Source organism: Varroa destructor, unplaced genomic scaffold (genome assembly GCF_002443255.2).
Source record: "Varroa destructor unplaced genomic scaffold, Vdes_3.0 BEIS01000007.1, whole genome shotgun sequence".
In the NCBI taxonomy this organism is placed as follows: Eukaryota; Metazoa; Arthropoda; class Arachnida; order Mesostigmata; family Varroidae; genus Varroa; species Varroa destructor.
In genome coordinates, this window is record NW_019211460.1 from 8,624,580 (window position 1) to 8,642,950 (window position 18,371).

General features: G+C 41.1%; 2 long non-coding RNA genes across 2 annotated transcripts in view; one reads left to right on the top strand and one right to left on the bottom strand.

Annotated features, from left to right (window-relative positions):
* LOC111254031 (uncharacterized) overlaps nt 1–18,009 on the top strand; it is a 65,123-nt gene extending 47,114 nt beyond the window's left edge. The window contains exons 10-17 of the long non-coding RNA XR_002674896.2: nt 308–494; nt 1,214–1,578; nt 2,734–2,925; nt 5,335–5,408; nt 12,230–13,179; nt 13,381–13,499; nt 14,231–14,276; nt 15,643–18,009. This is a non-coding gene — a long non-coding RNA (uncharacterized LOC111254031). The remainder of the gene's footprint in view (nt 1–307; nt 495–1,213; nt 1,579–2,733; nt 2,926–5,334; nt 5,409–12,229; nt 13,180–13,380; nt 13,500–14,230; nt 14,277–15,642) is intronic.
* Nucleotides 666–2,739, bottom strand: LOC147754274 (uncharacterized). The gene is made up of 2 exons (XR_015317962.1): nt 1,876–2,739; nt 666–1,642 (listed from the first exon to the last, which is right to left on the bottom strand). It is a non-coding gene; the product is annotated as an uncharacterized LOC147754274 (long non-coding RNA).
* Nucleotides 18,010–18,371: the final 362 nt, after the last annotated feature.

The following is an 18,371-nucleotide window of genomic DNA, read 5'->3' on the forward strand; positions in this document are numbered from 1 at the left end:
GTCTTCTCTTCTGTAGCCACCCGTTCCGATCTTCGTTTCATGCTAACGTGCATGTGTTGTTCTCATAACCGGTGACAAATCTATGTAAAAATCGGTCTTGTGATTGTGTGACGCTCGATACCGAACAAGATGTTGCGATACAATGTCAAGCCGTCATTTTTTGTTAGAATTAGAAAATTCATGAGGTACTCAGACGACAAGTTCCTGTGTAAACTCAAAAAACTTCTGCTGATTGATGACGGCCGTGTGGCTGTAACGCATCTTTTGATCGAGCGCCCAAATTATCTGTCAGCCGTTTTTTTTTCAGGAGTCCTTTCAAATGATCGTCGTCGTCAACCTCAGACGGTCGGCCAGAGCGAGAAACATCCTCTAGGCCTCGGATACCGTTTTAAAATTTGGTAAACCATTTTTGAAGAGATCTTCTAGCGTCGTCACTGTAGACAGGCAAACGTTTCGGTAGCGTTTTGGCCTCGACAGAATATATAATACAACAGGTATTGGAAATACATTTTTGTCACCAGAAACACTCATCATTGAGGAGTTCTTTTAGATTGAAATTGCACGCATATAGCAATACCGCTACCCCGCGCTGATGCAGTACGAAGAGCACTTTCAAACGGTATATTAGAAGCAAATAATAAGCGAGGAAAAATGAGAACGGGAAGTTCTTTTTAAAAAGCGCAAGAACTTTTATTCCAAGTTAATACGTAGATCAGTAGTGATAGCCAGAATCATAACTAATTACAAGAGCTAAAGAAACATAACAATGGGGCAAAAGTTGGTTCTAGATCATATAATGTTCCAACCATAGTTTAGAAATCGTTCAGTAGTTTGCTAAAAAATATAATCAGAGCGTGAGGTCTTCGGGAGCACATATTCTAGTCCAGTATCAGCCAACAGCATGTAGCAAGTTGTGCTTTGCATTGCACGGGCTCGTCCTACTCCAACAAGTTAATAGCTACTATTATTTATTGCTTACTTTAGCACTCTGTAACTCTACAGAGTAGGCCCTGTAATGAAAAAACGGCGAACGATCTAGAGCAGCCTTAGCTAATTTCATCGCATCGTGTTTCCTACCTTACCTTTATGAAACCCAGTTCAGTAGTCCTATATAGAAGTAACTAGAAAATTACTCTACATACTCTACATCACTCTACATATCGTTCGCTTCTGCCGAATAAGAATAACTTTAATGGAACAAACTCAATTCTAGGGGCAACAATTTTATTCCCGCTAGACGGCTCCAGTCATGCACGGGTAAACTCGAATTAAAACTCGCAGCTACATAAACGACCCAGGTATCGCCGTTAAATGTTACCCAATAAATGATTCCATGTTAATACCATAAAGACCAATACGGATACCACCTCCGCTAGCTTCTAGCTGGCGTACGTGTTATGACTAGATGGCTGGCATTTTACGTTTGACAGAATCACTGATGGAGGCCGCTATCGCTGCTCGTCAACAATTTCCAATCAATTGTCACAGGCATTATCTAAACCCAGCGATATAAAACCATGATGGATTTTGAACCACTGCGGAAGTATACAGGAAGGGTTGCCGCCCCGGCTGGTTATGGTGAGTGGGGTTATTCGAATCGGAGAAGTCGACCGGAGTATGCTATTATTTCCTGCAAGCATATCTGTATAGAGATAGAGCATATGTGAATCTGCCATAAATATGAAAATTCATGTTCACTACTAAATGTAGAATCTTCTAGTGTAGAGTTAATATACTGTGTAGAGATTGATCAAATGTGACCCAATTAAGAATAACGTGACTTAACCGTTTAGATAGATTCTAGTCGCCAAATGCTTATAAAGCGTATGCTATTTGTGAAAGCTTTAAGGTGAGAGGAAACGCGCTTTTACGTACCCTTGTCCTGTGTTGGCGTGCTCTATTATCCTTGATACCCTCTATTTTTTGAGGTTTAAAGGTGTTTGAGTTAGCGGTTCTGCCGAACGCGTCCCCGGCTAGCATTTTCCGTGATTCAGTGCTGTAGTAAGAGTGGGAAAAGTTTTTTCACGCGGAAGATTTCTAAAACATGTCTGATGGCCTATTTCGTCGCGCCTATTTAAGCATTCGGATAGCTTCTGCAAACATTCCCATCAGTCTTTTGGAACTAGAGCCGCGTAGCAGATTCGAGTAACTATTAGGTTCCCTATTAGAAAGCCTTGCTTCCGTTCGATTTTAGGCCCATCATGAAGTGTTGTACTAGTCGTTTTATCTGCCCCGTGAACAAAACTTGCTTCAAAAGCTAGCCTTAGAGGCATACCTCATGCGTCAGGGCAAGAGAGTAGCTTGAGTTGTCTTCATTGCATATACGTAAGCTCTTTTCAGAGATATATCGCAATTTCGTATAGCGGTTCAGATCCAAGATTCATGATGCTGTCTTTTGAAATTTTTAGGGTTATTCAGTTATATGATGTAACTCTTTTAAACCGAAACGTGTGCGCAGACTTTATTGCCGTACAGCTCATCATAATTTATCAGATCAGATCAGATCAGATCAGCGGTCCTAGTCGTGTTCGTCTGCATGTCACAGGTGAACATTTCGTCTGCATGACAAAACAGTACCGCTGAATACTATGCAAATAGAATATCTCGGAACAGTTTAGTGTACTTACAAATTTGCAGTACGTAATTCGCAAGCAGCTACACTTTTTCAGAGCGACGTATTCCCTTAAAAGGGGAAATGGCACCGTTTTTTAATTCATTTATTTGTTTTCTTAGTTCTATAATTTGATCAGGACGCCAGTTCCGAGTGCGCTTTGCTCGATCAGTCGGAACGTCAGATACAATTGTAAGCCGAAGAAATTTGTGCTTCGACCATTGTACCCTGACAGAGCAGCGAGGAGCCGCCTGATCGTAGGTTTAAGGACGCTACCAGACGTGAAAATAGCTCGAAAGATTTAACTGAAACTGGTGAGAAGCGTCATATCTCTGTTTAAGGATTCGCTACGTTTGCTTTAGAAGCGTGAAAAACATTCTCGACTATATTGTGCCGCTTTTCGAGACACTGTCATCTATATAACTATTATGTGTCATTTCCTACGCCGTTGCCAATATGTTTCAACTCGTTCTGCTAAAATGATTGCAAATTTCAATTACCTACAGCGACACTGTTCTGCGATAACGCAAGTTATTGCCATCACGATTACAATTTAATCAGTGTCGATACACGTTTTCTAGACAGGCCTAAAGCGACGGTTTTCTACTGACCTTTTCCATCGATCCTCCCAGCCACTATCGAATCACCTGTATTGCGCTATTTCAGTGCTTACATTTTCTCTTTTTTTACTTGCCCCTGTTACTTCATGTATCAAGTTAATTATGTTTAAGTGCATGGTATACACTTAGCTCACTTATATAGCGCGTGCTTGAGCGGTATCATACTCAACCATCACTTAGGCGGTATAATACATAGACGCCAGATAATACAATAATTCTTTTTTGGACTGACCGTGCTCAAGTCTTCAACCACGACGTCCTCACGCCTCGTTTTCTTTTGCTGTTCTAACATATAGCATACCTTCTGCTTCCACCGTTAGTTCTGTTCCTGTAGTAATACACGATGTCTACTTACCTAGCAAATAAATGAGGCAATCTTTTCTAATCGTAGTACCAAAAAAACTTCATGAGAAAAAACGAGCTAGGTCCCTGTGAGGTCTGAATATACTGCGAAGATTGCATAGATAAATGGCATGCGTACCTGACGTACCTAATCGGCTGTACCAGTCGTACTCATAGGTTCTCATGAACCTATTTATAAACATACTCGCTATATGGAAATCTGCCGAGTTTACTGTACACAACTTGTAAATAAGTTTCAAATATAGAGTAAAAGCTCTTTCTCATCCGTGTCGTCCAGGGCTATATTGAACTTCATTTTCACCCGATGGACTCGTAGCGTAATGAAGCCTTCTTTGTAGCGTAGTATACAATTGATCAAACGTGCGTATTTCTCGTCATGCTTACATCGTAGAACATAAAAGGCTAATACAGACTGACAAACGACAGCGTTCGCGTGACAAAAACTCAAAAATCACGCCAGAACCTCACTGCTGTGGTAAACAAAAATTCAGTGAAGGAAATCACATTTTTCAGAAATTCATGAGCTACAGAGCTTTTACAACAGTGAAACGTCAATACGTTTCACCTCATTAAGGCAGGTAACTCATCCAATGGAAACGCTTAACTGAGATGCTTTAAGCAACACCTTTTCTCAACACCCTGCTAGTGAACAAATGGCCAGATCAAACGCCGCTGGTTTTTATATAACACCTTTGTGTCAACATGATTTTTTAGGGGGATGCAAAACGCTTCCGTTATGCGTCTAACGACTAGTGGCTGACACGTTTTGCAATCAGGAAATTAAGATGTAATGAGGAGACTCTATGACAAAATAGTAAACTAGCTAAATGAATATGTCTAAATTTGACGTGACCATTAACGAGCTTAAACGTTTTCTCTCTGGCCAATTCTCTACCTGCACCGTCTTTCTCCAAATTTCATCCAGAGAAAGATTTCACGCGAGCACACAGCTAAGAACACTGAAGATCTTAAGGTTAGAGATAAACAGTATTCGATAGGATAGCTAGGCATTAAGTACGTCCTAATCGACGTTTTGTTTGTCTGTCTTGCTCAGACCACCGTCTCATCGCTCTAGCGTTTAATATCTAATAAAGAACAACGGGCTACTCCTTAACTAGCCATGATCGATGGGGAGGGCTCCCGCCTACACTCTAGATGAACAGTCTTCATGAAACTTCTGGATGGTCTTTAACAACGACACGAGATATATTTCAACTTTTTGTTATTTGTACATCCTCCATTCAAAGATAATTTAAAAATGGGGCCAAGATTGCCCTCTAGTTAAGACAACCTGTTTGCTAAGTTTGTTAGACGAGACCAGCTAGCCAAATTTCAAAGCAACATGTAAAAGGGAAAGTTAATTCAAGCAGAACAAATTATTAATCAAGATTTGACTAGGCAGAATCATGAGTTTGTCATATCCGATCCATAGTAATCACATAGGTCTTTTAGATTTTTTTGTGCACACGTGTACGTAATCAACTATTGCCAAAAGGTCGAGCCAACTTCGTTCGAGCTGCCTTAAGAATTGAATTTTTGATGCTAATATTGAACAGAAACAACCCTTGATCATTGTAGCCCATAATTCAACAAACGGGCATGTAAGTCTAACGAGTATTTGGCTGTTTCTTTGGAAACATGTAGATATATGGGTTTAGTTTGTGAATTTGCTGGAAGTTGAAACATTTCATTCCAAGTAAGAATCATACTTGCCGCTAATGTTAATTCTTAATATTTCAGTACTAGACGTATGAGAGCAATGGTGCTCACCGCACCTGCACAAGGGAAAAGAAAAAAAGCACCTTACTATTCAGGTAATGTACAGCTATCTTTAAGACACACAAACAGATTTTACTATTCGTCGATAAATTTCTGTTTAGTCATTCAGTTTACTTTGCAACAATGAACGAGCGATTATACGCTCAACGGACTTGTAATAGGAATAGAGAAAAAAAAAAAATGAAAAATTATCTACTTAAATCAATGTAATTTTCTTTTTACGACGCTTTCTGCATCGTGGCTTTCATTTTAGCCGTAATGCACAGCACGTAGCGGTTAAATAAAAATCTAACAAGAGCAATTTGTTCCATCCAGTATCAGCTTTGGGTATAGTTAGTTATATATTACGAGATTTTCGTGCCTCATTTTGCCATCGCCCCCCTCTGCGTTCAGCTGAATTCAGCTTTTGCGCTTTACAACAGCTACCCTAATTTCAAGTCATATTTCCATTCATACCCGTCAAATCCTTACGTTCTGTCGCTGATCATGACTCTGTCTAATTCAGCGACTCACAAAGTGAAGTTGACTAGGCGAAGTAGTTTCAAAATTAGGGCGCAGAGATTAGGACCAGTCATCTATCTCTTATTCCACGCGCCATTCATCGACCATCCTTTTGATTCATGTCTCTATTCTCAGCTCCTTCAAGACAAACTGCTCCATTTTTAGCAGTTCTTTATGCTCCTTTTCGATGAGACTGCCTTCGTAGATCGCAATTTACTGAAGCGGAAAACTATCTGCGCATCATTCGTTTCCTTTTTTAACGTACGCATTACCATTCCCGCAACTATTGGTCGTACCGATTGTCTGTATTGACGCAATTCCGTCGCCGTGCTACAATCGGTGACCTGGCAATCCTTTAAAGGTTTCCTGCCTTCGAATAATTTTCGTACACAGATCATGCATATCCTCCATTTTTCAACTATTAGGTCCAGTATTGCCATTAGACATTCCATCAGACGGTTGGCCTCCTTGACGAAACGAAGTCTGTCCATGTGTCTTCGAACCCAGACCACAACGTGTCCCTAAGATCAGCATTGGGCACATACGTTACCCACTAAGCTATCACGCGAACAAATCGATCATTTCCACATAAGCCGACCAAAACTATTGCCATATGCGGCTTAACACTGCTTCGAGCGGGGTTAGGCAGATGAGATCGCACCTTAGCTCGAGTCCTCGGCCAACAACGTTCTACAGCATCTAAAGTGATACGGTCGGCTATTGACACATCAGCTTTGTCCTGCCCTCCAGCGTTGCGGGCCTAATTGTAGAAATTCTTCTCCATTCAACTGCCCTATGCTCAACTGCAGTGGAAATCCCTCAGTCGTTTGAGAGAGGGCAGAAGCGTGTGTCCTCGCCACGGGCTGAGGCCCTGAATGGGTGTACCTCTACTATACGCAAGTGGTTGATCTGAATGGCCCCTGAACTCTTTGGCGGCCTCAACGAACAGCAGTAACAACGGCCTTAGACACACAGTGAGACGGAGGCTGAGCAGGCGTATGCTTAGCGAAGATCGAAACGATGGGTACAACTGAGAACGGTAAATAGCTAACCTCATTGCGAAATCGCATGAGATTACTGCCACGGCGATTGGGGCCCTGACTCGGAGGCGAACGCCAGCGTAGCGTAAGTCAGTGCGTGTTGCATTCGATGCTTTAATCTGATAGCTAATGCCTTGCCATTAATTCTGCCACAGTCGCTGTAACCACAATTGCGGCAGTCAGAATAGCTCGTATACTGGGTTATGCCGTGGCAACGAAGATTAAACCATCAACGGCCTTCACTCTACGGTTGTACTCATAGAAGTACACGTATATCCGTTGCTCAGTGTCGATTACTGTGTGCCTGCGATAGTGCTAATGTGAAACAGCGGGGAGTGAAGGGAGAAACACGAAGTGAGGGAAAGCTAAAGGACGGGTGCAAGCCAAGATTCGTACTAGCCTTATTAAGAACGAGGTCGAAAGAAAAGAAGCCAAATAGCAGTCAGAGTGCGTCTATGGTGAGTGCATGAACCGAGTCGTAGGTTAGTCTATCGAGTGGACGGAAGCACTGGGATGCGAAAGAGGCACGTACGTACAGCCTGATAAGCGGAACGTACTCGTACATTCCTACCGAAAAAAAGAGAACGGAAAGATCTACATGTCAATCCGATAATTATATCACCCTTGCTTCTGGTCTGTAGTATTCTGGTTGAGGACCACTAAAAAGAATACTGCCAGGTGCCTAAATCCGCAGATCGACGCTCTCCTGCGCCCTCGATATAGTGTAGATTTCGTATAGGAAGTTGCAGCAGTCTCCATCGATTGGTGATTCGTTTGCCAACACTCAGCTGGCGGTCACTGGGAAGATGGGTGAAAAAGGGCGCAGAAAGCTGATAGCTGAATACAGCCAATCTGACAACTTTCAAACATCAGAAAAGCGTAAAGTTAAAGATAACACAGAAGCCTGTTGCAGATATCTTGTACTTGCGCATATCAGTTCTGGCGGTACTGTTGCCAAATTTGTGCTACGTAGTACTGCTCTATGATTTTTTAACGATCCAGAGCTACTGTCAACTGAAGTGCCGGGGACAAGCCCAAAAACAACGAAATAAAAAAAAAAGAACAATGAAACCGTAAACAGAGTCGCTACCGTACCAGTACGCTTACGTACAATGATGCAATAACCAGCACGGTAATAAAGTAAAAAGCCCCAAGAATACGAATTACTGCTTTGCCGAATAGAAAGATGAACGACAATAAAGGCCAACAGCTACAGCATCAGAGAACATAGATAGAGGGGAACTGCAATAGCTGTTGCACCGCTTGTAGATCCAGTCGCTAGCTAGACTCTATGCTCATACGTGTTTCGACCCTGCGGCGGTTAAGTTTTGAATTTTACAGATAGCGTCTCTGGCTAAGCCATCGTGAAAGAAAAAAATCTTGGGAACGTCGCGTATCATAGTTTCGGCTTCTCGATACCCAGTTATTTGTAGGCGTTGTACTCAGGACGATGCGTCCAGTGGCTACCTAGCTATCGTGCAAGCACCTCGCGTTCAGCGTTCTCATAGCCTGCGTCGAAAGAGCAGTTATGGTGTGATGAATGAATTCACTAAAGCCAACTACACGTCAAACAGTGACGATCCTGCTGGAAGGGAATGGTAAATATCGTCGCTGCCGTGACGTCAAGAACGTCTCTGTAGTCATAGTAAAAAGGCGAAGCCCGACGGTGAGATTAGGATAGTGGAAAAGAACTTCTTTGCGAAGGTGGGATTTTCTAGAAGAAAACGAAGTGGTCAGATCGGGCTTTTCACAGCCATTACCGCCACTAAAGTCCACAGTGTCGTTTCAGTAGTTCGATAATATACATGTCTGTGTTTACTTACGCGATGATAAAAGCAGCAGGACAACTTCCTGTTGCTCGACACTGACCGGAAGGACATTGCAAGAATAAAGCAACGAAACGTATGTGGACACGTCCTGCAGACATCGCGCGACTTCTCGAAGAACGCGCTGGCTTGAACACTGCCGCCAGCCGCTAAACGTTCATAAGAAATTAATCGTCACCCTAATAACAATGATAGTTGCATAGAGATAGTAGATAGTAATCTAGCTGAAATGGCCGTTGTGTTCGTTGAGTGTAGCCTAAATCGAAGTAGCTAAGCACTAGTGAGATAAAAAGCGACCAAAGAAGACGACAATTTGACTAGGTTATTAAATTGCCAAATTATAACGTTTTTACGTGTTAAGAAAAGAGATGCACATCCAGGCTCATTGGAATACCGATGTTGGGCCTATGGTGGACAACAATGACCACAGGAAACGAGAATAGGCTGCATCATAATACGTAATCATAGTACGAGTAATACGAGCAAGAAGTGCTGTCTGTCTGATAGTGAGTGATACATTTTGACGGATATACGGCACCGCGACAACGCTGCTTTTCGTCGTTGGGTTTCTGTTTACGTTGAATGAAGAAGGGCATCTGATGCTTCACAGGGCAATGACATGTCCCGACAGGTTAGTGAAGGTTCAAGTGTCTCCAATAGTGAATACTATATGAATGGCTTGTAAAAGTTTGTAAGAATGAGGTGCGTACATGTATTATAGTAAGATAGGGATCTAGCGAAACCCTCGATTAGTATAGGGTGTAACACACTGCTTGCCGGCAGAAGAAAAACTAACCTTATCGTCCGGTCTTGTTTCCTTATCAGTGTAACTCATTTAGACGTTTCAACGACGTTCAACGACGCTTGAAAACATCGCTGAAGACTTGTCGCTTGCTTCGTTAGTCACAGTCTAAATAGAAACAGTTAAACAGGAGAAAAAAAACTTAACGATACGAAAAATAGGTGACATACGTTTCAATTGAATTGTCCCTCTACCTACCGGCCACACACTGCACGTGCATAGAGGCTTAGGTTAATCAAATCAGAATAATGTTAACCAGAGGTGAAAGGGGACCTAGGTAGCCACGTTAATCTACATTGTCATGTCACTTTAGACGCCCAGGATATATCAAGGCTGACTTCTATTAGAGGAACTGCTTTGTTCTTCAGAGTGGATATAAAAAAAAAAACGCTCTCGCAATATTTGGGTAAACGTAGTAACCTTTCGTTACGGTATGGCCATTAGGATATTCTATGTGATTCAAAATATAAGATTGAAGGACTCCAATAATAGAACCACAATCGTATTTTCTCTAATTGTTTCTTAACTATCCATACTATTAACCTGTTGGATGGAGCGTTGCTTTTGTTTTGCATGCGTTTTCCACATATCTTTTTGAAAGATCAACAGATTTACTGTGAAAGCGTATGTTTAAAGTATAGTATAAGGCCGAAGCATGTTTCATTAAGGAATCATTAGCGTTAGCTTGACTTGAAGTGACATAATGTTTTTACGTCCTAGCGTTACCATTCCTGCCCATTTCGGCGAGAGTCAACACAGGATTTAGTTGGCGTTTTAGATGTTCTCGAAAGATTTTTTATGACTGGTTAAATCGGTGAAAATATTAGGTTTCTTGAGCTCTAAAAGCTCTCGAGCCCTCTTTCGGGGTCGCGAAGCCGATTAAACATGCCTTAGAAAATCTACTGTAATAGCTTTAGGTATTCGAAAGTTTACTGGACAAAGACACACGGACTATACACGGACCATATATATACGCTTGATGAAGGAGAAGCATTGCGCAAATGCGGACCGGCCATATCATCTAAATGTTAAGCGCGTTGAATCGTAATTTTGTGATACTAAGATGACGCGGTACCCAGTGGTATGGTACGCCAATTTTGCAGAAATCGCGCAAAGAAAATTTTTTTCGACAGATTTTTCTGACAAAGATAGTATCTCTGCGGTGAAAAGTCCTCAGAAGTATACCAACGATGCCGATGCCGCATACGAAGGTCGTGTCGCTACGAGGCTGAGTCTGCATAACTTAGGATTTCCTTGGTAGAGTCTACGGGTGTTCCAGAACTGAGGCCTATGCGACGCTCTAGACTGAGGCTCATTCAAGACAAATGTTTCAATAACGAAGTCATACGATAGAAAGATATTTGGAACGGGAGAAGATGAGCAAATGCCCCTCCTTTGTTTACACGATAACAGATGGTGATGCTAACGATAGGTATTATTTCCTATAGTTTAATTTATAGAATATTCGAGTGATTACTATGCCATTTGCGAAACATGCATTTAACATAAAAACTTGTTTTTATTTATTTTTCCATTTAACATAAAAATACTTTTCCTGGCTTTGAGGTAATCTGGTCATTAACGACTGGTATAGGTACGGGGGACAAAAGGCCTTTGCATTGTAGACGACCAGTGTCCTTCTATGGCGAATATGCCAAAGCGATTCGACTTTTCTGATGCTTTTCTGACATTTCGCTAGTCATCTTTGGCCTTTTTATTCTGAAAGCGATTAACTTATGTAATATATTAAGTTTTTCAACGCCTTCGGTTATTCAAACTGTGTAAAAAAATCTACGGAGTCCTTTCTTTTTATCAGTAATCTGCTTGCATTAGAAGATCTGGCCGGGGTGGGTTTTGCTGGATTTATCTGTACTTTTCTCCAATAGGCCTATGAAACGACATGGTTGTCTTTTACTAACGCAGATTTTAGAAGGAACCAGCGATGGCCACATGCTCATTACTCAGTATAGTAATGCACTCAAAGAGAGGTACAACCGTACCAAGCTGTCCCCACGATATTTTAGCTTGAAGGTTAGATTTGAGACGGCTTTTATATAAGCATTTGCTTGTTACTATATTTTGCCAACATTTGAAGGCTATTAGAACACTGGTCACTGTTTCGCAATAGAAATCCTGGCCTGTGGAGTAGATGGGTGAAACGAAGAGCAAAACATCACTTTTATATATAGCACAAACATGGATGTAGTTATTATTTTATTGAAAAGACAAGTTGGCTCACCGTATCTCTAACAAGACGGCAACGATATCATAAATGAGAATATTTGCACTATAATAGTAAATATAATTCGAAGAAGAGGAAAATAACGAATACACATATAACCTTCACAGCTTGATGTATGTAATTTCTCTAGAAGCCACGATAAGAAAAATTAAAACCTAAGGCCTAGAAAAAAAAAGGCTAATAAAACTGTCTCACGTACAATTACTTCATTGTTTTGCTCTATTTTTCTCCGTTTCTCTCTCATTCCGTAAGTATCAGTAGTATTCTCTCCATTTCAGTTATCTTCCGGCTATAAAACCAACCACAGACTGACTATAAGCCTTTAGATTGTACACAAGAACTAGTGCCATATATATATATATATATCAATGTCATAACTGAGGCTGGTATCTATGACGGCAATTGGCAACTATATTTAGTATATGATTCCATTTCACTTAACCAGGTTATCGGACGGATTGTCTTCATGTGTGGTTAGTCCTGTCGTGTATCTCTAAATTGACGGTGAGATACCGTTTCCGTGACACCTGTAATCGATTTGTGCATTGCCCGGTCCACTTTTTGATGCTTCATCCAGGGCCGAATCTAAACAATAGCTTTTGACGTGTAGAAATACGGAATCCTCAAACTGGAGCAACGGGCGTGAAATGGGTGTTCTTTTAGGTAGCCGTGTCCGCCGCCAAACATATCGGATGTGGGCCTCTCTTCAAATGGCAAGAGCAAACGGTTGAATTGACCGTGACTCTCGAGGCTGATCGGGCAATACGGCTTTGAACCAGCAGTTTGAGCAGTTCGAACGGCTTTGTGCCTAGGAGCATCTGGGACTGTCGACGTTCGTGCCTCGGATCGAGCTTCGGCAGATTCCGCAAACTTTACTCATTCATGTTTGGATAAGTAAAGGAAGTAATTAGTGGACGGCATTTATTGAACCCGGGTGCCCTTGATGACAGAGAACGTACACCGTTAGTTCAAACGATTGATTGAAACCTCGCGCTTCTTAACGGTAAAGCGTAGCTCCACGCAACAAGAACTCGGCCGCTGGCGCCAAATTTCGACCAGTGACGAGATCCACTGACCACTGACGACTAGGGATTAGTTGACCGGCAAAAGAATATTATATGCTCACAGCCTGCTGGTGATACGCTTGGATATCGCAAGATAAGCAAAGTGTCAAAAGCTTCCTTTTCGGTCAAAATCGGGAGTGTCCGTTATTGCCAGTTTTTGTACAGCTCGCGAAACATTTAGGATTTCTACAAGACAGACCTGAAAATCCTCAATAGAGCTTAGATTCAAAGGAGTCAAAACTTCATCAAAATGGCTCTGTAGTCACGCTTGGAAATTAGCGGCGACTTAAGAAGCAGAATATCAACTGCATCGGCCAGATAAGCTTTAACGGTTGGTTTTTTGAGACTATGTACGCCTTATTCTACCTATTGGGTTCCTTGGTTGTTTGAGACCTCTAGGCTGCCGTGAGCCCAAGATTTAATCCCGCTGAAATTTTCTGTATGTGTTCCCCTCAGTAACCTCAACCAGAGTCCACATTCATCGATATCGCTTGACGAACGGTTACTATTAAAAGAAATATTTGTCTATTAGGCAAGGAAAATGGCAAAAGAGCGGATTCGAACCATCATCACGGTGGATAGCGATCACGTTGAGTAAATGTAACCGCCATGGAGATACGGAAAACGTTCGCTGGAAAATCGGCTCTCAAAGTTTGTATTTAGATGCCCCACCTTGTGTACTTGTATATGTAAAACCATAAAACTCATTTTGTCTATGGTGTTTCATAAACAAGCTATGCAATTGTGATCTACGTAGGAGAAGCGCCGTTTCAAATCAAAAGCTGCGATCTCTTCTAAATACTTTGTTAGTTGATATTGTTTTAGATAGACTAATTTGAAACGGAACGATACAAATAACCAGACTTGGAAACAAAGAGTTTGCTTAAAAAAAAATTCAGGCACTAATAAATGTATGTCGACCATTGTTTATTTGACGCACTTGCTGTAGGCCTATAAGTAATGGGGAGTAATGGGGCGGGTATTTGTGTTCATAGAAAAAAAATCCAATTCACCGTCTTGCTTTAAAATAAGAAAGCTCACTCTTCAACCGTCAGGTTCATTAAGCTCATGCTTTGTTCCGAGTAATAGCGGAATTGGCAAGCGTAGCTGGTACAACCATTGCAGGTTACCTCTCCTCTCGGACTTTTATAGCACAATTAAGCCGCACATAAATTTATTAATAATGTATGAAATGTATGCAAACGAATGAGCTAGAGTTTTGCAAGATCCGGATACAGAAAACCATCTATGATTTCCTATTAGCTCATTTTTATTTCGCGGGTAATTGGAACAGATTCAGCAATAGCTGCAAACCCTAAATACAAAAATCAAACGAGTCTCTTAACAGCCTGTCTAGTGGACGTTGTTTTGCTTGTTTTAAGGGACTGGACGATGTCTTCTGTTTTGCGAGAGCTTCCCTATTCACAGGTAACCTTTTCCATTCAACCTTACACATAATTAATTGACTGAATTAGCTTTTTCGCTCATGAATTTACCCAAACCCGAAAATAATCTTTGATTTGAGAAGATAGATTTTTCATTTTTCCTGTAATTCCATTTCATTAGGAAAATAGGTATGTCTTGATAGACTACATAAATCATTTCAGAAAAAACTACCCGAAGGCAAAAACATGGCCTTTAGTTCGGCTCAGACTAACAGTAAACGTACATTGCAAAATAACGTTGCCTGAATGCATGAATTGGGCTTTTGTCGTCGGACGCATATTCTATGATGTACGGCTGCGAAGAATGCTTATTCTAGTGGATCACGAGGTCAAGGCCGTGGTCGACTTTGTATTTTAAAGGTCAAAAAAAAAAAACACTTGCTGTGTGCGTATACGCAGAACAGAACATCGGTTACATTGCGTCATCGTATGTCTGGTACATATCCTCAATTAATTACTCTACTCAAATAAGCCCGAGTTCGTGGCAGACGTTTGGTCACTTCACGCGAATCAGTTAAATAGTCATGGCCTGTTTACCGATCTAACGTACACTTGGATTTTGGCAGCATTGGTATTCCGATGCGGGTCGTCATTTTACGTTATTGCGTTGCCTAATCTATTATAGAAGTATCTTTTTAGAGCATTTCCACAGCATAAATTAGGCCGAATCAGCTTTACATAATAGGTTGGCACTTAATTAAAACAGAAGTTTGTTTGCGCCCTGAAAGGCCAATGTTCTATTTAAGGGCGCGATCCCAAATCGGCTGTTATTATCCATTTGTCGCAGCTTTTTGTAGCTTTCCGACTGCATGCCTTTATATAAAATAAAAATAATATAACTTTTATTGCGTATTAGCTATTGGTCAAGCACGTCTGACTAGCATGTGTTCAAGTAAGTGAGTGGCCAGCCCGATTTAAAAACGCCCGCCTATATCTGCAGGTTTTTTTCTACTTACACAAAATTAACATAACTCACTACGTATATGAGTGTAGTCAGTGCCTGCTCGTTTGTCTATGGGAACAGAAGTTGTGTAGTATGTAAGAGCTCAGACATGCTGCGAATTCAAAGCTTCAGATGCAGCCTACATGGAGATCAGACCAGCATACAATAGTCTGCTACCGCACAGACGCGAAGCACAGCTCATATCAGCGCAAAGGCAGGCTGAAATTACTTCCCGAACAAAAATTATGCGGCGCACAGTTAGCCCAAATAGAAGTTATTCAACCGAAGCCCCCTTTATATACGATGCCCAACCAATCGACAAATATATATTAAAATTCTGCGCTATGTGCTGCTGTTGATAAACAGCTCGTAACGGAAAAGTAAACATTGATGTGACGTATTGCAGCAGAGAGACGTGATGACGAGAAAGCATCAGAGAAAAATTGTAAGGAGCGAATATAAATAGTCATGCGGAAGGACGACCCATGGGACGAGAGGCGTCGGGCTGTCTGATGAAGTCATCGGTTTCACTCACCCAGAAAAAAAATACACATCATGTTAGTGACTCAACGGGCGCTTCATTAGAGAGAAAGTGATAGCAAAGCAGTTTTGTGTTGACAGATGATAAAATCTAATAGGAACACCTGCGACCTTAAACATGTATTGCTTGTAACTTGGCGGAATTATCGGTACCGGATTTCTATGAGTGACCGAATAACAAACACAAACATTTGGCCTTAAATAGGTACAGCAATGTTATCATTTTGACCTTGTTCTTTTCAAATGAAGCCGTCTAAAAAAAGACAGCTTATAGGAAATATCGCCGAATGCAGTTCTCTAATTTCCATGCCTTTTCTTAGTTCGACTTCTTCGGGTCATATGTGATCAAAATTTTCATATGCTTTCGCGAAATTGAAGATGCAGCGATACTTAAATGCTGATATTAATTTAAATACTTACCTGCAGAAACTACAATGAAACCTAGACGTGTGAGCTCAAAGTGCCTAAGGCCAAGCTATTTTTGGCCTTAACCGGCGTTTCTCTTGCATTCAAGGCCGACCGTGCTTGCGAAAATCAATTCTGCCCACATGAAATTCAGGGAACTACTGCCGTGAGTCCGGCAGACGAACAGAGGTCACTGCAATCAATCCATGATCACAAGGCGAGCAACAATGATGAACATGCTGAGTGAAATGGGTTCTGACTAGCTCATAACAAATCAATATAGTGCATAAATTAGGTGCGACGCAGCATCGAATACAGTTGTTCTATTATCAATGCAAGTATACACGTTCTTTCGTCACAGTCGTCATAGTCACAGTTGAATAAAACAGCGATTAAATGAGTGCTCAGTTAAAGATTCGTCTGGTCGTCATGGCAAAGATTGCCCTTTTTACATAACTAATTACGCTATATTGAGGTTTATATTTGTGGATCATGTTCATCCCCCTCAATGGCTATGGATATTGAATCGCGTAGTTGTGTTAAAGGCACCGCCAAGCTTTAATTCTAAATGGCGCGTTACATATATCTCTATGCAACAACAGTGTATTGGTCGAATACAATTATCGAGTTTTTCCGTACGGCTGTTTTGAGTCATCGTCTTGCCAGTCTAAATAATACGCCAGGCACTCAAGCGTCTGCTCACTCGTGCTGGCCCGCTAGACTGAAGAATGGAATCAAAATCTGCTCACACTTCAGAGTCACCGAATTGAATATCTGTAGCGTTAGGTCTCACACATGCCTGTAGCTTGTGATTGTATACTTCTTGGTGAACAGAAGAGAGGAAAATTAACAGTAGATAACTTTTATTAAACTTGTTTTAGCTGAACGCCGTGATGTTTCGATATGGCGGCATTGCGGAAGCGAATGAGCTTCAAGCTTTGTTACCGAAAGTTTTATACCAGCTAAAGTTATACAGAGAGGAAAGGATCAGTATTCGAATCAAACATTCACATTAAGAAGATAACAAGCGCTTCGCAGTTCCTGCACAGCAAAAATATAGCGGTCTTCAGCTGCGTCCTGAACGTCAATCCTTTCTACTGATTGATAAACGTTTTTTCTAGATTATGTAATGTCTTCGTTCATAGAATGGTGGTTTTGGCAGGCTGAATCAGATCTCGAGCATAAATTCACCTATTTACTGTTAACTAAACCTATATACGATTTAGTTAGTATACGTTGAGTGAACTTCTCGATACAACTGTAAATCTCTCATATGAATATACAGCCTTAGTAGAGCCTGTAAAAGTTAAACTTCTGTTATCCAGCTTCTGTAAAAGCCATTGGCTCTATTGCTTGCTATACGCGCTTAAATAGCCAACACTTCGTCAATATTCCGATATATATATAATCGATCGGGTCCAGTTTTGCGGGACTGCCTAGAAGTCAATTACCAACAGCTTATACTCAACAAATCCTCTATAGCTACACTGATAATTGGCTGATTGTTAAAAAAAAATTACTAACACTAGCACTATTATTACTATCATATAGGTATGCCAAATAATTTACTCCAGGATCGCGATGTGTCGTCTGTGTAAGATCAAGGTCGTTATAACTGACGCAATGGCGTACAGAGGACACATGTTGCTCACGCATTTGAGCTTAAGGTCAACTTAAATAAAAGCGTTTGGCTAATTATCTTAATTGGCTAATTAGTTATGGCTAAATTTTTGATCACCTGTAATTGTTGAACGGATTCAATAAAGTTTATGGCATTACATTGCTGTTTGTCATGTAAAAGGGAAAAAATCTAATGTTATAGGATAAACAGGCGTGTTTCTTTTTTTTTTTATTTATGACTCACTCTTATGTTGTATTCTTACACGAATGCGAAAACGCATGATCTCTTTTACGACTGAGCGTAAACAACAACACCTGGTCAGACATAGTGTTTCGTTCAAAGCGTGCCATGAATGAGCGATGTCAAGGGCGGCTTTATCAACGTGTGTTCAATAGTAAGCATTCGATGTACAATAAATAGGTTCATCTATTTTTATAGCTGTGCCATACGTGGCCGCCCAGGCCATGCGCATGGTTCGAGATCATTTAAGGATAGGGGTAATTTTGGTAAACTATTGCAACTAGATCCTGTAGCCGCTATGCGATCTCAAATGGTCTTACTTTATAAGT